This window comes from Rattus norvegicus, chromosome 14, assembly GCF_036323735.1.
Source record: "Rattus norvegicus strain BN/NHsdMcwi chromosome 14, GRCr8, whole genome shotgun sequence".
NCBI classification, from domain to species: domain Eukaryota; kingdom Metazoa; phylum Chordata; class Mammalia; order Rodentia; family Muridae; genus Rattus; species Rattus norvegicus.
This window is the reverse complement of record NC_086032.1, coordinates 31,770,615-31,796,708: the sequence shown is the minus strand read 5'-3', so window position 1 is coordinate 31,796,708 and position 26,094 is coordinate 31,770,615. Positions and strand designations below refer to the sequence as shown.

General features: G+C 44.6%; 1 protein-coding gene and 1 pseudogene across 1 annotated transcript in view; one reads left to right on the top strand and one right to left on the bottom strand.

Annotated features, from left to right (window-relative positions):
- Positions 1-26,094, top strand: part of Cracd (capping protein inhibiting regulator of actin dynamics) — a 236,064-nt gene that overhangs the window by 77,683 nt on the left and 132,287 nt on the right. The window lies entirely within an intron of this gene.
- Positions 9,715-10,210, bottom strand: Rpl23a-ps19 (ribosomal protein L23a, pseudogene 19; annotated as a pseudogene).

Sequence of the window (26,094 nt, the reverse complement as noted above, 5' to 3'; positions counted from 1 at the left end):
CCTGGCTCAGATATGAGGGCAGGAACATGGATATGTGTACATTTTATATCTTCTGTTATATTCTTCCTCAGTCCTAAATAGTTTAAAACTATTGTTGGTCTGGCAATGATGCTCAGTGAGTAATGGCACTTTTAACACACACACACACACACACAAAATTAAAATGTAAAAAGAAAAACATTATTACTGATACCTTTTAAACTTTTCATTTCAAGCCCTTGGTTTTAGGATACATAATTTCAGTTTACTTTCCCCCATATATCTTACAATATGTCTCATCATGTTCATACCCTCACTTACTAGCTCTTAAATTGTTTCTGTACATTCCATAAGATCTACTAATGTAATTATGTTGTCTACAAGTAAAAGTAACTTTGCTTCTTCCTTCCCAAACTCTGCACTGTTTTTTTCTTGTCTTATCGCTATGGCCAAGTTTCTGATAGAGTTGAGCAGGATTTCTGAGAGGAGATGCTCTTGCTTTGCTTATGCTTCTACTTGGGTAGGCATTCCTTCCTTTAGGCAAAATGTTGGTAGATTATTTCAAGGATAGGATCAGATCTCTCCTTTCTCTTCTACCTGAGAACCTTCTCTCTATCTTTTGTTGTCCTAGTGCTGGGCTTTATTGACACTTAAAAAAAAAAAAAGAATTCCCACTGGATAGGAAGCTCACTGGAGGTCAAGGTTGGGACTCTGAACTCTCTCTCTCTCTTTTTTTTTTCTGGAGCTGAGGACCGAACCCAGGGCCTTGCACTTGCTAGGCAAGTACTCTACCACTGAGCTAAATCCCCAACCCCTGAGACTCTGAACTCTTTGCCAACCCCAGCCCTGAGTCTCAGCACTTCTGGTCTCCCTTACTCTGTCTTCTCAACTTAGGTCACTGGTCTGCCATGGGCTCCTTCATTTACACGTCTGTAAAGTTTTTCTACGTCACTGGTTCTCAACCTTCCTAATTCTGCAACTCCTTCATACAGTTCCTCACGTTGTGGTCACTTCCAACCATAAAATTATTTTCATTGACACTTCATAACAGTAATTTTGCTACTGTTATGAATCACAGTGTAAATACGTATGTTTTCCAATAGTCTTGGGAATCCCTGCAAAAAGGTCATTAGACCCCCAAAGGGGAGGCGACCCAAAGGTTGAGAACCACTGTTCTAAGTGGTAAAGTGGAGACACCATGTGGCTCATCTCTGATTTCCTCACCCTGGGCATTGCTGTGTATTGTTTAGCAACTGAGAAATATTGTTTCATGTATTTTGTCTAGTTTTTTTTCTTTTGTCCTTTAAGTAGATGACAGATTTTAACCTTATTACTTCAACATAGCCAAATGAAGTTTAACACTTTAAAAACAGGAAGAAAAGTAAGAAAAGAATGTCGTTATTCAGATAGTCTGATCCTTTGGGACTAGAGAGGGGACTGAAGCAGACTGCTACTGACCTTCGGTGAGCATTATTTAGATTAAGGCCTACATAGCACACCACCCCTCACCTGGGATTGAGCGCATCGTACACGAAGCTTGTGGTAACTTCCATTCTGCAGCATCGACCTTGTGACTTTGACTGAACTTAGGATCCAGGGGCTCAAGTCGCTGGTCAGGAGATGGACAGAGTGGAGGACGAGGAGTCACTAACCCTTCCTATCTCTGACTGGAAATCCAGGCTTCTCCTATGTGTCATCCTGCAGCACAGGCAGACCTGTGATCCCCACCAGTGAAAGCTCAGACTCCCGCAGTCGCTGAGCAGAGTGACATGGGAGACTTGTGAGAATCCTTGACCCCACCCAAAGCAGCCAGAAATCTGAAAAGTTGCATTGAGGTTTTCTCATCAATAGTCTTTCCCTGTCCTCACATATGGACTGAAAAACAGGTTTCCTTGTGGTCCGTGACTCACAGCAGTGCATCGGTATTCGGTCAATAATGTTCCATCACTGCCTGGCCCCTGAGCCTTCCAAGAAGCAACACCAAATCAAACAAATAAAAACCCAAGCCAACCCTTTGTCTTCCGTACTGAATCAGGAAATAGCACCTGCCCTCCTTTTTCCCTCTGTTTCTTTTGCATCCTTATTCTGTCTCTCCTCTGTCTGTCTGTCTCCTTTCATTTTTGCTACACCTACAGTAGCAAGAAAACTGATATTCTTTGAATCTTAAAACCAGAGCTTAGAATCAGAAGGAAAGCTGAAGGAAGAAAAGGGAAAGAGGGAAAGGGGAGGGGGGAGAGGGAGGGATGAGGGAGAGAGAGGGAGGGAAGGAGAGAGAGGGAGGGAGGAGGCAGCTTTGAGAAGAATGTCAATGCAATGCTGGCTTGGTTTCCCTTTTGTGCCATGTCCCCAGAGCCTCCAGCCCACCTCAGGAGAAATGCTTGCTATGTGGCCAGCCTGAAGGGAGGAAATAGCTTCGCCATGACGACATGATGGACAGCAGCCATCATAGTAGATAGAAATAGGATAATGTCCCGGAAATGGAGGTGAATACTAACACTCAACATAAGAGAAAGTGCTTTTCTGCATAAACATTTATATAAAAAGCAAAGGGCATAGCTTCCCTCTCTACATATTCAAACCTTGGTTCCCCCCATACTTCCCAGTAGTTGCTTATTTGTGCAATGATTCTGACATTAAAATCATAATATAACTACAGTTTGTTGTTCTGATCTTGAAAGTCAGATTTACATAGTGCACACTGCAGACCTTGTCTGTTTTTGCCATGTTTCTCTGAGTAACTGTTTGGTTTTGCTTCACTCTGTGTTTAAAAGCGCGGCCCCATCAGAGCTGCCGTACACATCTGTTCAAGGCTCGGCACCGTCGAGCTGCATGCATTTTCTTCCCCTTGCTTTGGGAAGCTCAGAGTTGACCCTCTTGAATCTCAGTCCTCAGTCCTCTTGCTGTGTCCAGGGTCCCCAAGGCTCGTGGTCACTAGGACCTGTGCGTGTCGGGCTCCTCTCAGGCTCTCTCTAGCCTCCACACTGATCATGGCAGGCACTGGAAGTGACTCTCACCGGCTTGGGGAGAGTTCCCGGGGCCGGTAGCATCCTCTCTATCTTCTCTGTGCTCTCTCAGTTTGTATTTGTTTTGCTACCTCAGTAACCTTGCTTTCTGGAGTGTGTGCACACATCGGGAAGAGCCATCTTCCTTTAATAAGTGTGATGGATGGAGTCGCCCAGTGCTGTTGAGTGTCTGTCTCATTCCTAGTAGAATGACAAATGTTCTTGTGCCCACAAACAGACTGTTCTCCGAAAATGCGTACCTGCAGCCTCAGATGGCTAAAGAAAAAGCCGTCCCCAAAAGGTGATTCAGCACCGCATGGGCTTTCCTTTCTCTCTGCCTATCCTTCAGCCCCACCCACCCCATCACTTAGGGTCCCATCCCATGTGCCTTGGGGTCCGTCAATTTTATCTGCCTTTTATAGAATAATAATAGAATCAATTGTGCTTTACTCTATTATAGGCCCTGTCCTTGAACCTTCAAGCATGTCATGCCACTTAATCCTCACAACTCTCATGTCATGCTCAATGACATGAGAGCCATGTCAGCTCAAACTCCAGAGAAGAAACTGCAGGCTTAGGGAGTCCGGTATAAAAACAGAGTTGGGAAGCAGGAGGTGGGATTGCAAAGTCAGAGTGGAACCAGCAGGAGGACCACTCTGCTATAAGCTCTAAGGGCGCAAAGAACTCAAGTGCTAGTCCCTCCCTCAAAGCCATTTCTACAGTGTTAAAAAACAAACAAACAAACAAACAAACAAACAAAAAAAGCAAAAACCTAAAAGGCAGAAGCCACAAGGCAGGCATGTGGCTCACACTTAGCTCTCAGGAGGCAGAGGCAAGCAGGCCTCTGTTACCTCAAACCCAGCCTGATTGACACAGTGAAAGCCTGTCTATCGATAGATAGATAGATAGATAGATAGATAGATAGATAGATAGATAGATAGATAGATAGATAAGTAAATAAATCCAAGTCTGAGGAGATTAAAAATGCTTGCTGAAAGATCTGAGTTCAGGCTCCTAGCACAGTGTAATAAATCCTATCATGGTAGTGTGCCTCTGTAATCACCACACATTGGGCACAGACCCTGGAGGACCCACAGAGCTCGCTCACTAGCGAGGCTGGTCTAGACGGTGAGCCTTGGAGTCAGTAAAAATACTATGGGACATTTCTCTGGTTTTAAAAAAAAGTGTGTGTATTGTCTTAGGATTTAACTTCCCTCATATTTCCAGGACATAGGCAGAACGTAGCCATGGTTTCTGGCACTACCTGGATTATTTCTTAGCCCCTGTACTGCTTATAATACACCATGATGGTTTGCCCGTTCCAAGAAATAGGCACCTACATTATATTATCTAATCAGCAGATAGGTAATTTATTTTATTAATTGATTACATTTAAAATTGAGCAGATTTACCCTGCCATAATTTGACTGCTTCCTCAATTGCACCTGCAGGTTAATTCTGTATGTATCAAGTGACTTATTTACAGCATATCACCATAGGGCTTACACTAGTATTTTCCATTGTTGGGATCCCAATTATTCGGTCTTGTCGTGTTGGGAAAGGGACAGTGAGGAAGCTGATCGTGACAATTGGAATGAGTTGAGAAAGGTTCTCATCTTAGGCAGACCAGGAAGCATAGGTGACCAGAGAGCAGGGCCAGGCTTGACCTTCAGTGACACCCCAAGTGGCACCAGCTAGGCCCCACTTCCCAAGATTTCCAGAACTGGCTCCCCCCAAAAACCAGCACTGCTGAAATGGTTAATAGACACATTGATCTAGAATTCCCAATGAGACAAGCCTTTGGGTATCCCTAGGGAGATAATCTATTAGGTTAGCCCCTGAACAGGACCCTTGAGGAAGCCTTCACCATGCCTCTGAGCCTCAACCACAGGAAGACTTGTCCAGTTCCCAATGGTCTGGGGCATTGATCCTTGCTCCCTCTCCTCTCCACACACTCCCCTTCCCCCTTCCTCCTCCCCATCTCCCTTCACATCTTCTTTCCTCATTTTGTCCCTCTTCCCTTTGTTTTATCCTCTGGAGACTGAGCCTTGGGTCCCGGACATATTAAGCAACCATGCTATCGCTGAGATGCGCCCTAAGCCCCATAGTTTTCTTCTTTTTTTCTTACTGTGTTCCTGCTACGGTACAAAGCGTCCCTTGCCATTTTCACAGGGCCCCACCCCAATCCCATCTTGCTTCTGTTGATCTGTCACGAGGCACAATGATGCTTTGTACGAAGTTGATACCTTTCCATTGGAAGTTGATTAATGGTCCCCAGAATGAATGTTGAAGTCCATCAGATGACTTTCATCGTCTACCAGAGTGATTGTATGTGTGTTTAATGCTTAGGCTTCCTCCCGATATGTCATCCTCGCAGTGCTGAGGTAAATTCATCTTGACCATGATATATTCGTATTTTACGAGAGTGATGTATTTGCTTGCTTGTATTTTATTTCAGATTTGACATCTGTGTTCACGGGTGACGCTGGCCTACAGCTTCAGCGTGTGTTGTCATGTTCACCTTCTATTTAGATGTGGCCCTTCACTCATCCTTTAATTCGCTCGTGTTAACCGATTGGCACATGCCTGGGGTGCTGCTGGGTACTAGGACTTCAGTGGTGGACAAGACGATAAAAGTTCTCCATGGTCAACTTGTAAAGTTAGACCAACAGGAATTGGAAGCTGAGTATTAAAATCCTACTGCAGAGGAAGTACGTGGCATGAAGGACGAGAGGCATCCCTCTCAGACACAGGAGATAAGGCCTGTCAGAGGAGGTAGCCTTTAAACTGGTGTTGGCCTGTCTATTCCAAAGCCTCCACTGGAGAGTAGAAGGACTAGCAGGAAGCTGGCAGGTGAAGGAAAGCATGGTGCCTCTCGGCAAAGGACGACCGCTCAGAAGTCGCCATACTGAGAAGATGTGTGAAGAGGAGGACTTAGAGATGAGGCTGCTGCTTCCCGGAAAGGGACTTGAAAAGTCTTGTGGGCACGTGTGGAGTGTTTCCGTTTTCTCCTGAAGATTAATAAGAGAACCAGCAAAGGAGTTTAAGCAGGGAAGTGCCAGGACTCTATTTCTTTCTTAGAGGAATCTCACTCATTGGTAGGAGGGGAGGCAAGAGTGGAGCTAGGAGATTGGTCGACTTGTAGGCCAGAAGAGGATGGCAGTGGCTAGAACCTGGTATCAGGGTAGATGCCTGTGGAGTAGGAAGCCCTGTGTCCCAGGAAGGCATAGTTGATTAAAACTGACTTATGCCAAGGGACCTAACTGGAGTCTTTAATCACATTCCTAAGTACTTTGTATTTTTTTTCTGTTTTCGGTTTCTGAGGAAACTGGTATGCTTAATGTTTTTTATGAAAGTTGATCTATTCCACACATACTTTCAAAGTTTTACATGTAACTCTTAACCTCATCTACACATGCATCAAGCTCATTGCTAGTCTAATCATTCTAATTGTTCTCCTTCTGCACTTGCTCTTTGACCGTCTGCATCAGACTTCTCCGTGGCGTCTTCTTCCGGGTGGAAAGCTGATACGGAGGTTGTTATGTTGTGCTTTACCGTCTGGGATGCTGAGGTGGCTTTCCGGAGTCTTTGTATCACTTCACAGCCCCGCCAGCAGTGCACGAGGACCACACTCTTCCACATCTCCAACAACTCCTGCTGCAGTCATCTGTTGTGTACTTAAATGTGACTCCCTAAAAGCTCACATAGTAATGTAGATTTGTCTATGATTCCCCATGTGTGTTTGGAGATGGAACCTTAATGGAAGTTAAGATTGAACAAGATCGTGAGGATGGGCCCTGATCCACTATGACAGTGTTCTTGTTTTGCTTTTTTCTTTTTTGCAATGGCAAATAAGAGAATTTATTTAATTTGTAAAGGGGACTAATCCACAGTAGGTAGGTAATATGAACCTCTCCCACTGTGCTCGGTGGAAGAGCTGATAGAAAATGTAAAACAGCGTTGGCCTGGGAACTTCTTTGCCTAGCTTGTGTCTTAGCTGTGGATGCTAAAGGCCAGCATTATGTGTCCTTTTTGAGATAAGGTTTCTTACTGAGCATGGATGTCACCAATAGCTTGGTTGACCAGTGAGCTTCCAGGAGCTTCCTGTCTCCTCCTCTACTCCCAGTGCTGGACAGTGTTCTTAAATAAAGAGCCAGCGGGGTGCACAGGAATAGGAATAAGGCCATTATGAAGACAAGTCAAGATGGCGGTCATCTACAAGCCAGAGAGAATATCTTAGGACAACCAAAGCATGCTCGTGACTTGGTCTTGCACTTCCAGCCTCCACGGCAGTGGCTGACATTTAAGCCATCGGGTCTATGACATTTTCATAGGAGCAGCCTCAGGAAGCCAGTTCACCATCCCAGTTGATGTGAAGTGGTATTTCATGCTTTTGATCTGCATTTTCCTACAAGGTAATCGTGTTGAACATCATTTAATATTAATTAGGCATTGTCTCTTTTTTTCCTGTTTTTTGTTTCTTGTGACTTCATGCTATTTTTATTTCCTGTTTCATCTTGCTGAACTGAGCAATTGTTCTCCTTCTGCACTTGCTCTTTGACCGTCTGCATCAGACTTCCCCGTTGCATCTTCTTGCGGGTGGAAAGCTGATACGGAGGTTGTTATGTTGTGCTTTACCGTCTGGGATGCTGAGGTGGCTTTCCAGAGTCTTTGTATCACTTCACAGCCCCGCCAGACCCGCACAGAGCGGGTCCCTCTGTGCAGTTTCAACTGTAGGAATGTTGATCTTTACACTTGGTTTCCCTTTTGTGCTGCTCATCATCAAACCCAGTGCTGCCCACGCGCTAAGCAAATGCTGTAACTTCAGATTTTGCTACAGGCCTGGCTTCAAACTGAACTCACTACGTTTAAACACGTGTTTTCCCTGGCAAGAAGGAAGCACTGAGACGCTTTGCCACCTTTCTTCGTCCAGTTCTCTGCAGCAGGATTCAACTTCTGCTCCGTCCTGCACACTGACCTTGGCTCGTTTTCTGTGCACAGCAAACCTGGTTAACATCAAAGAGGAGAAGTCTAATGCCGTGTGGTACTGTAAGTCAGTGTGCTGAAGCTCTGGGTCTTCAAGAAAGAGACAAAATTCCTAATCTCCTCAAAACTTACAGTTTGAGATTGGTAAATACAAAAACAATGAACTCCTTTTTTAAAGCACAGGTTCATAGAGCTGCTCTTAAAGGAGGTTCTGCCTGTGTGTGTTTGTTTGCAAGTAACCCCTCCCCAAATTGGAAAATAAGTGAGATGATACTTGAGAAAAATAAAAGGTAGAGGAGGAAACCTAACTCTGAAAACACTGTGTCTGCTGAGAGTACAGAGTGTGCAAACTGTCTGGGAGAGTCAGACGAAAGCCTCCTTTTTTGAAGCCCTTAATTTCAGTGGCTAGATGTAATCCAAGCAGGCTCTGCCTGAGCTACTCTCCTACTCCACATGGCTGCAGTGTTCTTGATGTAAACTGCATTGTGTTCTCGACGTAAGTCTCTCAGCTCTGGCTCTGACATGGGTTTTTCTACTTCAAATGACTTTTTGAAGACCTTTTTCTTATAATTAAAAACTGAGTCTCTACAGGACTGAAAGACTTAAAAAAACAAACAACAACAACAGAGCAGTATGCACCTTAGGATTCTGTTGGCTTAGTCGTCTTTTTAACCTTCATTGGAAAGGGCTGTGGGAAACCACAGAGAAACTCTCGTGCACCCCAAGTTCTAATAACACACATGGGAAAGCAATGCTTGGAAGCAGAGTTTGACCACGAAATGAGCAAGCTCTGGAGATGGCCTAAATGAACACGTGCTCCTGTTTGCTAGTGCGGTCGTGTTGAATAAACCACCAAGCTCCAGTTTACATAGAGGGAAACACAGATGAAGTTGTACTAGTTCCTGCCCAACAGGCTTTGGATGTTTCAGAAGGATAAAGTACACACACACACACACACACACACACACACACACACACACACACACACACACAACTATGCTCAACTCAGTACCTGGCACACTCAAGGCATATAAGCAATTCGTTGACAATTCAGTAATTTCTACATTGCACAGATGACATATGTATCTTAGTGAACGGCAGAGCTGAGTCCTCATGGAGTGACTGTAGCAGGAGTGTGTGAAGAGCCATGGATACCCCAACACCAGTCTTAGAACCCAAACATCCCGCCATGACTGTCTGTCCCAGCTCCAGTGTCTCAGCGAGACTCATTCCGCACTGCCTATAAGATCCGTGCTTGTCTGTGAATGTGGCTTCCGTTCACCCATGATCCTGACACCTCTGTGGACTACAGGCCAGTTATTTTGTCAAGTGGGATCAGTTTACAGATGTTTCTCTTCCTCATGGTTCAATTCATGAGAGGCAGTGAAGTTCATCACAGCGTTTCTGCTTTGCGATCTCACTGTGGGCATCAGGTGGCGGAGGATTTGATTCAGAGTATTGCTGCCATTGTTGGCCCTTGCTCAAGACAGTGACTGCTGAGTTTTCCAATGAAATTACTCTTCTTATTTTTGTGATAAATCTTTGGCTACTGAGTGACAGTGGCAACAACTCCTCTTCCTCCTCCTCCTCCTCTCTCTTCACCTCTTCTTCCTTCTCTTCCCCTCCTTCTCTTCCTCCTTCTCCCTCTCCTTCTTTTCTCCTTTTTTTTAAATAGTAAAAAGGTGGTTTGGGTTTTTTTGTTTTGTTTTGTTTTACTTTTTGTTAGAATCAGGCATCTGGACTCAGTTTAGATGATCCCAATTTTGTTGGCAACATCCCGCTCATGATAATCAGGAGTCAGCTGATACGCCTTCTTCTCTCCATCAGATCTCTTCAGGGGTGTTGGCTTTGGCCACATCAGTGTCACAGAGCTTCATCACAGCCTGTTTGAGCTGGTGCTTGCTGGCCTTGACCTCCACAGTGAATACAGGCGTGCTGTTATCTTCTGTCTTCCTCAAAGCCCGTAGAGCAGGGACATGGTGGTCAGGGGAATTGGATGAGGGCCTAGTGCTCACGCTCGCTTCCCCCCGGGTAAGCTCTTCAGAGGGCTCTTCAGCTGCCTCTGGAGACGGAGAGTCTTGGACCACCCTGAAGGTGGGTGATGTGAGGATCTTCTTTTTGTGGCTGTGCCTTCTTGGCTTTCAAGGCCTTCACCTTGGCGTCAGCTTTGGGAGAGGCAAGAGCTTCCTTCATTGCTTTCCAAACCATCTCAGCAAAAGCTATTTTATTATCTTTTTATATTTTTTCTTTTTTATACCACCCTTTCTTTCACAGTACTTCCTTGCTCTCTGGCTTGGACACTGTGCAGTGCCACCCTTCCATGAGAATGTCCTCCTGGGCTCCTGTAACTCACAGCCCTGCACATCCGATTGCACCCCTGACGTTTTGGGCTAGTTACAGGTGTCTTAGACTTTATTGTGCAAAATAGCATTTCTGTCTTCATGCTAGACATGAACTAGGATCCCCAGTTCCCTCCCTCTCACTAAACTGTGTCAGCACCTTCGTCCCTCAGGCCAGAAGCGTTAACCTTCCTTCGTGGTTTCCCATCACTCCCAGCTTCCACCTGCTGGCTTATTTCATTTTTATGCCAGAATGCATCTCCTATGTTCCCACTTCCTCTTCCAACTCTGACCTCTCCTCCCTTTTAGACATTTCCTCTGTCTGCTTCATTGTGTGCTCCCTCCCTCCCTCCCTCCTTCCTTCCCTCTCCCTCTCCTTCCCCCTCCTCCTCCCCCCTCTTTCTCTCCCCTCTCCACTCTTGCTCCATTTCTTCCATCCCCACATCCCTTTTAATCACTTGCAGAACACAGCACATCACTTCCCTAAAGTCCTTCCATGTCTTCTTATTCCTCTCAGAATAAAATCGAGACCTCTAAAGCCACTTGCAGTCTGGGTTTGTTTGCTCTTCAACTCTGTGGTGGTTTGAATAGGAATGAACACCGTAGACTCGTGTGTTTCAGTGCTCTGCCATAGGTGCACTATTAGGAGGTGTGGCCTTGTTGGAGAAGTGTGTCACCGTGGAGGCGGGCTTTCATGATCATATATGCTCGAGGTACACCCAGTGTGGTACACAGTCTCCTGCTACCTGCAGATGAAGACGTGGAGCTCTCAGCTCCTTCTCCTGCACCACGTCACCTGGGCACTGCCATGCTTCCCACCATGATGATAATGGACTAAACCTCTGAATCTGTAAGCCAGCCCCAGTTACTTTTCTTTATCAGAGTTACCTTAGTCACGGTGTCGCTACACAGCACTGAAACCCTAAGGAAGACAAACTCCATCTCATGTTTCACTGAACTGTTGGGAGCAAGAGAAACACCGCCATAGTTTCAGCTCCTAAAACACTCTCATCTCTTCTCCCTCAGGGCTTTACACGAACACATCCTGTGCATTACACACAGTCTCCTTATCCTTCAGGCCTCCCCATGCCTGTGCTCCTCAGGTGTCTCTTCCCTGTTTGCCCAAGTGACGCTCCTCCATTTCATGCTTACCTCAAACTTCTGTCTCCAAGCAACCCTCAGCCCTGTTTCCCTAGTGTTTCACAGGACAAGACATTGTTATGTGCTTGCTTCTCTCTCATTTCCCCACTTGGCTCTGACCTCCTCCCACTAGCAGGTTGGACCAGCTCATGACACCAAGAGAGGCTAAAGACGGTGGCCAGTACTTAACACCATTGGGAATGACCACAGTGCTTTGGACCAGGAGAGGACATAGAACCCCTTTGACGTATTCAGAAAGATTTAAATGTGACAGTTGGTGATTTTCATAAGCTCATTTTCTAAAAGCCCCTCAAAGGGCAAGAAAAGGAGAATCAGCAAGCCCGGTAATGAACTACGAAGAAATTTGCATTAAGAAATTCCCTTTAAGGGCTGGCTAGATGGCTCAGCAGTTAAGAGCACTGACTGCTCTTTCAGAGGTCCTGAGTTCAAATCCCAGCAACCACATGGTGTCTCACAACCATCTATAATGGGATCTGATGCCCTCTTCTGGTGTAGCTGAAGACAGCTATGGTGTACTTATAAAAATAAATAAATAAACCTTTTAAAAAGGGAATTTCCTTTAAAATGAGAAACTGCTGATTTACTGGGCCCTTGGGCTTAGATGAGATCAATCATGGTGGCTTAGGAGAGAGCCTTGGGGGTGAGTAAGCCCAACAGAGGTGCTCCTTGCTGTCTGGGAGGTTTAGTCAGAAGACACAGTCAGACAATGGAGGAGAAAAATGGCTCCCTCGCTTACATCCACTCAGTGCTCCATGAGGTCTTTGTCAGTGGTAGACCAGCTCTAACCTGTTGTGAAAAACCTATTGTGGAGACTTACCATTTTTATCTACTGATATTTTTCTTTTGAGAAACTTTTTCCCAACTCTGTTTGGTTGAAGTCACAATTTGAACCAATAAACAAAACAGAAACAAAAATAAGACAATGATTTCCGCTTTAGCCAGCTGTTCTGTGGTCAACAAACCCCGAGTCTCAGTGCTTGCAAGAACAGTTTATTTCTTGCTCACATTCTGTATCTGGGGCGAAGTGGCCCCAGACCTACTCTTGAGCCCTGTATCTTTGTGTTCTGAGATCTAGGCCAGAGGAACAGCCCCTGTTTGAGACATGCTGGGTTGGTGGCTTAGGGAAGACAGAGCCAGTGGAAACTTGCTGGCTCATAGGCTACTGGCCAAACCAGGTCACGTGGTCAAGCCCACTGGCTGGGCTGGAGATAAATAATCCTCCTGCAAGACTCTGTAGAGCACAGGGAAGCAGTGGGCAGGGATCTTGAGATAACCCCAAGAATGAGGAAGGAGACCTTTGTGGGACAGTGGTCCCTCATTCACAAGCATTCACTACTTGCCAGCTGTCTTAAACGCTTTACACTTATTGCTCATTGAAACTCCACAATTATCCTGTCAGGCAGGTAATATTATCACCCCATTTCCCAGACTGAGGCCCAAGTTCACACAGGAGTAAGTGGCACGGTCGGGTTTCACAACGAGACTCAGTTGTCCCTGTCTGCCACTCAAGGCCCTGTTGGAATAGTTTTGTGTGTGCTTTGGGCAAACAGTATGTGTGAGTGATTATTTTAACCTGCGTTAATACTTACTCTACTGAGGGAGTCCTCCTTTTGGAGCTTGGGAATGGTGTTTCTAATCATCCTTTGGATTTTTCAATTTCCATCCACAGTTTACTCTGATTGAGCTACATGCGTACTTGCTAGAAGTCACCTAATCCCCTAGGGAACGAGGTAAACTCTAAATGAAGACATGTGCATGCACGCAGTCTCATAGCCCTGCAATGGGGAAACCTCCAAATGTAACAGTTGCTGACACTTAGTGCACAGATTAAATGGGATGCCAAATGCCCTGTTTCTCTGGACTCTCTGTCTTCCTGTTGTCTAAAAATGCTCTCTAACATATCTGAATCCTATGACATGGCCAATGTAGTCTTGAGCCCGTAGCAGCTGTGGCTACCTGTATAAAATGAGCATTGGATTGGCCCAATCAATCTATAATGGAGGGAGAGGAGCTCTTTGAGGAGCTGTTGGTAGTAATGGGCTGGCCAGGGGAAGGAGAGTCGTTTTCAGTGTTGTTGCCACTGAAAAATTGTCCTAACTACAAGAAATAGATCTCCATCAATACACATCCAGTAACCCTAAACCCATCCGGGGACACACACACACACACACACACACACACACACACACAATGGGGGAGGGGGTTGAGGAGGGAGGGAGGAGAGGGACTAGTTGGAAAAAAAAGAGGTTATCAGGAGAAGAATGGGAAGAAGAGAAAACAATAGGGCTTAAATCAGTTCATGTATGAAATTGTAAAAATAAGAAAAGTGAGAGGGAGGAAGGAGGGAGGGAAGAGGGAGTCTGGATCCTTCGGTTGGCTTTCTGACAGTCAGCTGCCTGTTGGCTCCTCTCAGTTTTGCTGAAATGGTGCTTTTACCTGGCAGTCTCCTGCCCCCTCCAGAACTCCTGTAAATAGTCTGTTTCTAACTGCCCCCGAAGGACAGAATAAAGATTATCCACCAGGCCATTGCCTTCTAGAACAAAAGTAGACCCAGTGCGGACTCTGCACGCCAATCTCAAAATGGGAGGCACAATTGAGTTGCAATCACTTTGGCTTAATTGGCAGCCATTTTACGACTTTTATGGGAGATGCTAAATCTGAGGCCCACCAATTGTCCACTTGATGTTTGTTTTAGGAAGAAATAATTCTTTATCTTTATGGCTAGCTGTCATCTGTGTGTTGATATATCTGCAGGGAGAGAGGGGAGTGTGTGTCACTTGGTGGCAGGCAACACTCACATCCATCGAGCTCATGTCTCCCGGCTGCCTCTGCCATCAGCAAGCCCAGAAGGAGCTAGTCAGGGAGAGACTCTTTCACATCCAGTGTTGAGGCCAAGCTTCCTTCGTCAGCATTGCTGTGTGCTCTCCAGAAGAACATGAGCATCCCTCTTAGTCTTTAAGAGTTCTTGCTTTCCCGTATAACAACAAACAAACAAACATCTTTCTTCACAACCAGCCCAAAGCCATTGCTTCCTATGAACGCTAGCCATCATCTCTTGATGCAGAAGTGAGTCCACGTTGTAGGCTGTGGACAGCACTTTGGCACTACAGTATTGGATGGTGTTGGAGAAAGGAAGGCTCTTCAAGCCCTGTTAATGAAGGCATCATGAGTAGGCAGGCATGAGGCGCACACCTTGAATCCCAGCAGTCGGGAGTCAGAAGAAAGTGGATCTCTGAGTTCAAAGCAAGCCTAGTCTACAGAGCAAGTTCCAGGGCTACACAGAGAAACCACATCCAGAGAGAGAGAGAGAGAGAGAGAGAGAGAGAGAGAGAGAGAGAGAGCGAGAGAGAGAGAGCCATCATGAGGGAAATAGCTGTTGGCATGGCTAGTCAACAGTTTACTACTGTACTCCTGTATTTTCACCTGTTGGGTCTGTGGTGGTTTGAATAAGAATCCCCACCCCCATAAACTCCTAGATTCGAAAGTTTGGTCACCAGGGAGTGACACTAGAAGGTGTGGCCTTATTGGAGAAAGTGTGTCACTGGGGGTGGGCTTCGGTGTTCTCAGTGCTCAAGCCAGACTCGGGGTCTCTCTTCCTGCTGCGTTTGTATCCAATGTAGAGCTCTCAGCTCCTTCTCCAGCACTATGTAGCCTGCATGCGGCTATCCTTCCCGCCATGATAATAATGGCCTAAACCTCTGAAACTGCAAGAGACCTCCAGTTAAATGCTTTCCTTTATAAGAGTAGCCCTGGTCACGGTTTCTCTTCACAATAGAATACTGACAGAGACAGGGTCTTTGTGGGAAAACTATACGAAATCTTCCTGTGCCTGAGTGAGCTCTCCAACTCCTGTGGTATTGGTTGTAGGCCAGCATCATCTTCAGACCACATACAACTTGCTAGTCATGACATTTGATAGGACCTAGAGTCTTATCCTTGACCTTAAAGAACATTAAGATATTACCAACAGCTTTCTTTGAATATTTTTCCTTAACAAAAGTAATATGTATAACTAAAACCATATATAATAGAAAATCCTACTTAAATCATTCACTCCTGTACCTTATATTTTAACATTCTTTCTTTTGAGGAAAAGGTATATGTTGTTTCTTCCTAATGTTTAAAGTGTAAGTATGAGCAGACCCTTAGCAACGGAGTGCTGAACCGCTCATCTGCACTGAGCTTCAGTGGGTCACGTGCACTCTGCAACTGCCCAAAATGTGCAGCGATATTTTTAATATGCCTTATTAGCTCAGTGGCTGAGCTCTTCCTGAACCCCCCTGTGGCTAGCACTAACTCCCCTCCAGTATTCCTGATTTTTTTTTATTAACTTGAGTATTTCTTATATACATTTCGAGTGTTATTCCCTTTCCCGGTATCCGGGCAAACATCCCCCTCCCCCCTCCCCTTCCTTATGGGTGTTCCCCTCCCAACCCTCCCCCCATTGCCGCCCTCCCCCCCACAGTCTAGTTCACTGGGGGTTCAGTCTTAGCAGGACCCAGGGCTTCCCCTTCCACTGGTGCTCTTACGAGGATATTCATTGCTACCTATGAGGTCAGAGTCCAGGGTCAGTCCATGTATAGTCTTTAGGTAGTGGCTTAGTCCCTGGAAGCTCTGGTTGCTTAGCATTGTTGTTCATATGGGGTCTCGAGTCCCTTCAAGCTCTTCCAGTTCTTTCTCTGATTCCTTCAACGGGGGTCCTATTCTCAGTTCAGTGGTTTGCTGCTGGCATTCGCCTCTGTATTTGCTGTATTCTGTGTCTCTCAGGAGCGATCTACATCTGGCTCCTATCGGCCTGCACTTCTTTGCTTCATCCATCTTGTCTTATTGGATGGTTGTATATGTATGGGCCACATGTGGGGCAGGCTCTGAATGGGTGTTCCTTCAGTCTCTGTTTTAATCTTTGCCTCTCCCTTCCCTGCCAAGGGTATTCTTTTTCCTCATTTAAAGAAGGAGTGAAGCATTCACATTTTGATCATCCGTCTTGAGTTTCGTTTGTTCTAGGGATCTAGGGTAATTCAAGCATTTGGGCTAATAGCCACTTATCAATGAGTGCATACCATGTATGTCTTTCTGTGATTGGGTTAGCTCACTCAGGATGATATTTTCCAGTTCCAACCATTTGCCTACGAATTTCATAAAGCCGTTGTTTTTGATAGCTGAGTAATATTCCATTGTGTAGATGTACCACATTTTCTGTATCCATTCCTCTGTTGAAGGGCATCTGGGTTCTTTCCAGCTTCTGGCTATTATAAATAAGGCTGCGATGAACATAGTGGAGCACTTGTCTCTTTTATATGTTGAGGCATCTTTTGGGTATATGCCCAAGAGAGATATAGCTGGATCCTCAGGCAGTTCAATGTCCAATTTTCTGAGGAACCTCCAGACTGATTTCCAGAATGGTTGTACCAGTCTGCAATCCCACCAACAATGGAGGAGTGTTCCTCTTTCTCCACATCCTCGCCAGCATCTGCTGTCACCTGAGTTTTTGATCTTAGCCATTCTCACTGGTGTGAGGTGAAATCTCAGGGTTGTTTTGATTTGCATTTCCCTTATGACTAAAGATGTTGAACATTTCTTTAGGTGTTTCTCAGCCATTCGGCATTCCTCAGCTGTGAATTCTTTGTTTAGCTCTGAACCCCATTTTTTAATAGGGTTATTTGTTTCCCTGCGGTCTAACTTCTTGAGTTCTTTGTATATTTTGGATATAAGGCCTCTATCTGTTGTAGGATTGGTAAAGATCTTTTCCCAATCTGTTGGTTGCCGTTTTGTCCTAACCACAGTGTCCTTTGCCTTACAGAAGCTTTGCAGTTTTATGAGATCCCATTTGTCGATTCTTGATCTTAGAGCATAAGCCATTGGTGTTTTGTTCAGGAAATTTTTTCCAGTGCCCATGTGTTCCAGATGCTTCCCTAGTTTTTCTTCTATTAGTGTGAGTGTGTCTGGTTTGATGTGGAGGTCCTTGATCCACTTGGACTTAAGCTTTGTACAGGGTGATAAGCATGGATCGATCTGCATTCTTCTACATGTTGACCTCCAGTTGAACCAGCACCATTTGCTGAAAATGCTATCTTTTTTCCATTTGATGGTTTTGGCTCCTTTGTCAAAAATCAAGTGACCATAGGTGTGTGGGTTCATTTCTGGGTCTTCAATTCTATTCCATTGGTCTATCTGTCTGTCTCTGTACCAATACCATGCAGTTTTTATCACTATTGCCCTGTAATATTGCTTGAGTTCAGGGATAGTGATTCCCCCTGAAGTCCTTTTATTGTTGAGGATAGCTTTACCTATCCTGGGTTTTTTGTTATTCCAGATGAATTTGCAAATTGTTCTGTCTAACTCTTTGAAGAATTGGATTGGTATTTTGATGGGGATTGCATTGAATCTGTAGATTGCTTTTGGTAAAATGGCCATTTTTACTATATTAATCCTGCCAATCCATGAGCATGGGAGATCGTTCCATCTTCTGAGGTCTTCTTCAATTTCTTTCCTCAGTGTCTTGAAGTTCTTATTGTACAGATCTTTTACTTGCTTAGTTAAAGTCACACCGAGGTATTTTATATTATTTGGGTCTATTATGAAGGGTGTCGATTCCCTAATTTCTTTCTCCACTTGTTTCTCTTTTGTATAGAGGAAGGCAACTGATTTCTTTGAGTTAATTTTATACCCAGCCACTTTGCTGAAGTTGTTTATCAGCTTTAGTAGTTCTCTGGTGGAACTTTTGGGATCACTTAAATATACTATCATATCATCTGCAAACAGTGATATTTTGACTTCTTCTTTTCCGATCTGTATCCCCTTGATCTCCTTTTGTTGTCTGACTGCTCTGGCTAGAACTTCAAGAACTATATTGAATAAGTAGGGAGAGAGTGGGCAGCCTTGTCTAGTCCCTGATTTTAGTGGGATTGCTTCAAGTTTCTCTCCATTTAGTTTAATGTTAGCAACTGGTTTGCTGTATATGGCTTTTACTATGTTTAGGTATGGGCCTTGAATTCCTATTCTTTCCAGGACTTTTATCATGAAGGGGTGTTGAATTTTGTCAAATGCTTTCTCAGCATCTAATGAAATGATCATGTGGTTTTGTTCTTTCAGTTTGTTTATATCATGGATCACATTGATGGTTTTCCGTATATTAAACCATCCCTGCATGCCTGGGATGAAGCCTACTTGATCATGGTGGATGATTGTTTTGATGTGCTCTTGAATTCGGTTTGCCAGAATTTTATTGAGTATTTTTGCGTCAATATTCATAAGGGAAATTGGTCTGAAGTTCTCTTTCTTTGTTGGGTCTTTGTGTGGTTTAGGTATAAGAGTAATTGTGGCTTCATAGAAGGAATTCGGTAGGGCTCCATCTGTTTCAATTTTGTGGAATAGTTTGGATAATATTGGTATGAGGTCTTCTATGAAGGTCTGATAGAATTCTGCACCAAACCCGTCTGGACCTGGGCTCTTTTTGGTTGGGAGACCTTTAATGACTGCTTCTATTTCCTTAGGAGTTATGGGGTTGTTTAACTGGTTTATCTGTTCCTGATTTAACTTCGGTACCTGGTACCTGTCTAGGAAATTGTCCAAGGTGGCTCTGTGGCGCAATGGATAGCGCATTGGACTTCTAGTGACGGAAATTGTCCATTTCCTGAAGATTTTCAAGTTTTGTTGAATATAGGTTTTTATAGTAAGATCTGATGATATTTTGAATTTCCTCTGAATCTGTAGTTATGTCTCCCTTTTCATTTCTGATTTTTTTAATTTGGACGCACTCTCTCTGTCCTCTCATTAGTCTGGCTAAGGGTTTATCTATCTTGTTGATTTTCTCAAAGAACCAACTTTTGGTTCTGTTGATTCTTTCTATGGTCCTTTTTGTTTCTACTTGGTTGATTTCAGCTCTGAGTTTGATTATTTTCTGCCTTCTACTCCTCCTGGGTGTATTTGCTTCTTTTTGTTCTAGAGCTTTTAGGTGTGCTGTCAAGCTGCTGACATATGCTCTCTCCTGTTTCTTTCTGCAGGCACTCAGTGCTATGAGTTTTCCTCTTAGCACAACTTTCATTGTGTCCCATAAGTTTGGGTATGTTGTACCTTCATTTTCATTAAATTCTAAAAAGTTTTTAATTTCTTTCTTTATTTCTTCCTTGACCAGGTTATCATTGAGTAGAGCATTGTTCAATTTCCACGTATATGTGGGCATTCTTCCCTTATTGTTATTGAAGACCAGTTTTAGGCCGTGGTGGTCCGATAGCACGCATGGGATTATTTCTATCTTTCTGTACCTGTTGAGGCCCATTTTTTGACCAATTATATGGTCAATTTTGGAGAAAGTACCATGAGGAGCTGAGAAGAAGGTATATTCTTTTGCTTTAGGATAGAATGTTCTATAAATATCCGTTAAGTCCATTTGGCTCATGACTTCTCTTAGTCTGTCTACATCTCTGTTTAATTTCTGTTTCCATGATCTGTCCATTGATGAGAGTGGGGTGTTGAAATCTCCCACTATTATTGTGTGAGGTGCAATGTGTGTTTTGAGCTTTAGTAAGTTTCTTTTACGTATGTAGGTGCCCTTGTATTTGGGGCATAGTTATTTAGGATTGAGAGTTTGTCTTGGTGGATTTTTCCTTTGATGAATATGAAGTGTCCTTCCTTATCTTTTTTGATGACTTTTGGTTGAAAATTGATTTTATTTGATATTAGAATGGCTACTCCAGCTTGCTTCTTCTGACCATTTGCTTGGAAAGTTGTTTTCCAGCCTTTCACTCTGAGGTAGTGTCTGTCTTTGTCTCTGAGGTGTGTTTCCTGTAGGCAGCAGAATGCAGGGTCCTTGTTGCGTATCCAGTTTGTTAATCTATTTCTTTTTATTGGGGAATTGAGGCCATTGATGTTGAGAGATATTAAGGAATAGTGATTATTGCTTCCCGTTATATTCATATTTGGATGTGAGGTTATGTTTGTGTGCTTTCATTCTCTTTGTTTTGTTGCCAAGACGATTAGTTTCTTGCTTCTTCTAGGGTATAGCTTGCCTCCTCTTGTTGGGCTTTACCATTTATTATCCTTTGTAGTGCTGGATTTGTAGAAAGATATTGTGTAAATTTGGTTTTGTCATGGAATATCTTGGTTTCTCCGTCTATGTTAATTGAGAGTTTTGCAGGATACAGTAACCTGGGCTGGCATTTGTGTCATTAGGTTCTGTATGACATCAGTCCAGGATCTTCTGGCCTTCATAGTTTCTGGCGAGAAGTCTGGTGTGATTCTGATAGGTCTGCCTTTATATGTTACTTGACCTTTTCCCCTTACTGCTTTTAATATTCTTTCTTTATTTTGTGCGTTTGGTGTTTTGACAATTATGTGACGGGAGGTGTTTCTTTTCTGGTCCAATCTATTTGGAGTTCTGTAGGCTTCTTGTATGCCTATGGGTATCTCTTTTTTTAGGTTAGGGAAGTTTTCTTCTATGATTTTGTTGAAGATATTTACTGGTCCTTTGAGCTGGGAGTCTTCACTCTCTTCTATACCTATTATCCTTAGGTATCCTTGATCTTCTCATTGAGTCCTGGATTTCCTGTATGTTTTGGACCAGTAGCTTTTTCTGCTTTACATTATCTTTGACAGTTGAGTCAATGATTTCTATGGAATCTTCTGCTCCTGAGATTCTCTCTTCCATCTCTTGTATTCTGTTGGTGAAGCTTGTATCTACAGCTCCTTGTCTCTTCTTTTGGTTTTCTATATCCAGGGTTGTTTCCATGTGTTCTTTCTTGATTGCTTCTATTTCCATTTTTAATTCCTTCAACTGTTTGATTGTGTTTTCCTGGAATTCTTTCAGGGATTTTTGTGTCTCCTCTCTATGGGCTTCTACTTGTTTATTTATATTTTCCTGGAATTCTTTCAGGGATTCTTGCGATTCCTTTCTGTAGGCTTCTACTTGTTTATTAATGTTTTCCTGTTTTTCTCTAAGGGAGTTCTTCACGTCTTTCTTGAAGTCCTCCAGCATCATGATCAATATGATTTTGAAACTAGATCTTGCTTTTCTGGTGTGTTTGGATATTCCATGTTTGTTTTGGTGGGAGAATTGGGCTCCGATGATGCCATGTAGTCTTGGTTTCTGTTGCTTGGGTTCCTGTGCTTGCCTCTCCCCATCAGATTATCTCTAGTGTTACTTTGTTCTGCTATTTCTGACAGTGGCTAGACTGTCCTATAAGTCTGTGTGTCAGGAGTGCTGTAGACCTGTTTTCCTCTCTTTCAGTCAGTTATGGGGACAGAGTGTTCTGCTTTCGGGCGTGTAGTTTTTCCTCTCTACAGGTCTTCAGCTGTTCCTGTGGGCCTGTGTCTTGAGTTCACCAGGCAGGTCACTTGCAGCAGAAAAGTTGGTCTTACCTGTGGTCCTGAGGCTCAAGTTCGCTTGTGGGGTGCTGCCCACGAGCTTTCTGCGGCGGCAGCAACCAGAAAGATCTGCGCCGCCGTTTCCGGGAGCTTCAGTGCACCAGGGTTCCAGATGGCGTTTGGTGTTTTCCTCTGGCGTCCGAGATGTGTGCAGAGTGCAGTCTCTTCTGGTTTCCCAGGCATGTCTGCCTCTCTGAAGGTTTAGGTCTCCCTCCCACGGGATTTGGGTGCAGAGAACTGTTTATCCGGTCTGTTTCCTTCAGGTTCCAGCGGTGTCTCAGGCAGGGGTCCTGCCGCTCCTGGGCCCTCCCCCACGGGAGCCCAGAGGCCTTATACAGTTTCCTCTTGGGCCAGGGATGTGGGCAGGGGTGGGCAGTGTTGGTGGTCTCTTCCGCTCTGCAGCCTCAGAAGTGCCCACCTGACCAGGCGGTGAGGTCTCTCTCCCACAGGGTCTGGGAGCAGAGAGCTGCTGCAGGCCGGGATCCGCGGGTGTGGGACTTCCGGTAAACACAGGACGTGCCCGGTCCTAGAGGAATTCTGCCTCCATGTGTCCCTAGCTCACCAGGCAGCTTTCTTGCAGCAGAAAAGTTGGTCTTACCTGTGGTCCCGAGGCTCAAGTTCGCTCGCGGGGTGCTGCCCACGGGCTCTCTGCAGCGGCAGCAACCAGGAAGATCTGCGCCGCCCCTTCTGGGAGCTTCAGTGCACCAGGGTTCCAGATGGCCTTTGGTGTTTTCCTCTGGTGTCCAAGATGTGTGTGCAGAGAGCAGTCTCTTCTTGTTTCCCAGGCTTGTCTTCCTCTCTGAAGGTTTAGCTCTCCCTCCCACGGGATTTGGGTGCAGAGCCTGATTTAACGTTTTCTAAATCTGTATTTTATCTCTGCTACCCAAGACCCAGTTTGGGGAGTGATCCCTGGAGGCCTCTTCCCTCACTCCTACATATTGGTGGGATCTTAAGTCTGATCTCTTTGCTCCCCCATGATGGAGATGCTGTCTCTCCTTCCCCCTTGGTTCCTTGCCTATGCAAATCTAAAAGTCCCACCTCCGTCTCACTGCCCAGCCATTGGCTGTACAGCAATTCTTTATTACCAATCAAAGCCAGCTGGGGACAGGGATCCTCAGTGTCTCGAAGCTGGGCTTTTGGGAGCTGAATTAAGACAAAGCATTAGAACCAATCCCCAACCTAGCTCGTGGGGTATATTTCCTCATTCCCTTTAGGGGATGACTCCAGAGCCACGAAGGTGATGTGGCAGTCTCTACCACTAAACTGCACCCTCACCCCTCATTTCATATTGGACCTGTTCATCTGTGCAAGACAAAGATGGAGAGAAGGTAAAGTATGGGAGATAAGGGGTTTATCCGAGGGTCCTTAATATAGTTTGAAAATTACAGAACTATCATCCATCCTGAATCATATCCATAGCTTTAAATAAAAATGCCACCAATGTCATCGAAGAAAACAGTTACCTGAAATGTGTTCATTGTCCCTGGTGATTTTAAGACTGATTCTGAGTCTCTGGTGTGTGTGGGCTTGTTTTTATAGGGAGATCATTTAATGAAAGTGATTCTGCCAGGAAGGACTGAAATAGCACCTTGTTTTGCATAAATTTACATTTACCTTTAGAAAATGATAAAATTAGAAGGGGCCATGTGGAGCGAGGGCTGTCTTTTGTGGCATTTGAGCAGGGGAAACACAGATTTGGGGACCAAGGATGTTTTTGTTGTATGTGACCCATCAGAGGAACCGAATCTCAGGAAAATGAAGTTTTTTCCTTTTTTGTTTGTTTGTTTGGTTGCTTGGTTGATTTCATTTGTTTGCTTGTTTTTCAAGACGGGGTCTGTCTCTGTAGCACTGTCTGTCCTGGAACTCCCTCTGTAGGCCAGGCTGGCCCCAAACTCATAGAGATCTGCCTGCCTCTGCCTCCCAAGTGCTAGGATTTAAGGCTTACACCATCACCCCTTGACAAGTGTCTTCCTTTTTAAACTACTGATACCTGTTTTGGATTTTCAGCTTCTGAGAACACAAGCCCTTAACTGGTGTTAATCACAGCCTGACTCAGCAGGGAAGACTCCAAGTAGTACTTTGATGAAAAACGGAAGTTTGAATCAAAGATGGGTAGACTTATTGCTAAATCTGGAGCTTTTAGCATAAATACTTTGAATGTTGTTCTTTTGTAATCTCCTTTGAAACAAGTTGGTAGCAAAGAGGGCAAGCTAATGCAGATAAAGGATTCTTTTAAGACCCAGTTAATACAGCTTTACTTTCCAATAAGGATGTGTTTGTCGGAGGCCACTCCCGTCAACGTGCCATGCTGCTTTACAATGGTGGGAGTGGGAGAAGGGAGTGGAAAGTGATGAATTCAAGAATTACTTAAGAATTCAAAATCCAATGGCTGGAGAGAAGGTTCAGTGAGTTAAAGTGCTTGCCAGAATCTGAAGACATGAGTTCAAGTCCTGGGTGGTGGAAATCAAGAACCAACCCTTACAAGTTGTCCTTTGACCTCCAAAGTCTTGTGCAAGATATTTGCCCCACCTCCCACAATTAGATCAATGTAATAAATGCATGTTTAGTTCTAGTAATAGTTGATGATTTAGAAATAACAGGTGGAAGTGCTGTTTAATTTGTTGGCGTTGGTTGGGGCTCCCTCTGAGTTAAGGGCATGAATTACACTCTTTCTGTAAAGGGCCAAGAAATAAATCCTTTAGTCTTGGTGGCCGATGGCCTAACGTAAGTACTCAGTTTTGCCACCTTGCAGCAGAAGTGGTAAGGCAGTGCTTTAATGAGTGGTCGAGGCTGCCTTTCAATAAAACTCTATTTGCAAAATGAGGCTGAGGGCAGGATTTGAGCAATGGACTGCAACTCGACAGCTCTACCCTGTTAAGCGCCCTATTGAGCCACCATATTGGTGCCTCAAAAGTATCCTTTTCTGCTTCAGATAGGTGAAGTAAACAACTTTCTGCCTACAAGAAGTTCCAGGGCGACAAAGATCATGTGACTGTGGATAGAACGTTTGACCTCAGACAATGATGCCCTTTTAATAAGACTGTAGATGTTGATGAAAAATGCCGTCCCTCTAATACCATGGACGATTAATGAGATAGTTTGTGTGAGACATTTTGATTTACTCAGATGAATGCCATTTTTAATGTTAAATTGATGCTTGCTCTTCAGAAGTCCCAAAGGGAATAAGTAAATAAATCAATCTGATATCCATAAATAGATACAAGTGTTAAAAGTTCAAAAGCCAGATCCTCCCCCCTTCTCGCTCTCCTTCTTCTTCTCCTCTTCCTCCTTCTCTTCCTCTTCCTCCTCCTCCACTTCTACCTCCTCCCCATCCCCCTCCCCTCCCCCCTCTTCCCTCTCTTCCCCCTCCTTCTCCCCCTCCTCCTCTTCTTCCTCTCCCTCCTCCCCCTCCCCCTCTCACCTCCCCCTCCTCCCCTCTCCTCCCCCTTCCCCTGAACTCCCTCCTCCTCCTCCTCCTCCTCTTCTTCTTCTTCTCCTGTAACCAATCTACCCATTTGTTTTCCATAGGCATTTTCTTATATGTGGACGTTGGGGCTGCCCTGCCCCCACCACATCAATCATTAAGGCCTAAAGGTCAGTCTGATGGGGGCATTTTCTCAACTGAGTGTCTGTCTTCACAGATGACTGTACATTGTCTTGCATTGACAAACACTAACCAGCATACCAGCACACCCACGTCTCTGCATCCCCCAGTTTCCACAGTTCCCATTCTTCTCTCTACTTCTGTTCTGCTGTCACTTTATGTCCTGCTCATGATGAGAAAGCAGATGTGGGACTTAGCTTTCTGTGCCTAGTGTATCTGACTTGACACAACGCCCTAAAGTTCAGCCCTATTGCAATAAAGGATGGCTGTCTTTCTTCCTTGAGGCTGAATAGAATTCTCCTGCATAGCTATCACACATGTGTTGCTGGACCCTCAGGTTCCCTGTAACGTGGCTAGTGGGAATAGACAGCACTACACGTGCAAGTACAGAAATCTCTTTGTTTAGTGATTTAAAACTCTGAACACTGGGGCTGGAGAGATGGCTCAGTGGTTGGGAGCACTGACTGCTCTTCCAGAGGACCTGGGTTCAATTCCCAGCAACCACATGGTGGCTCACAACCATCTGTAATGAGATCTGATGCCCTCTTCTGGTGTGTCTGAGGACAGCTCCAGTGTACTTATATATAGTAAATAAATAAATCTTTTTTAAAAAATCCTTTGAATTTCTATTCAAAAGTGAGATTACTAAATCTAAATGTGA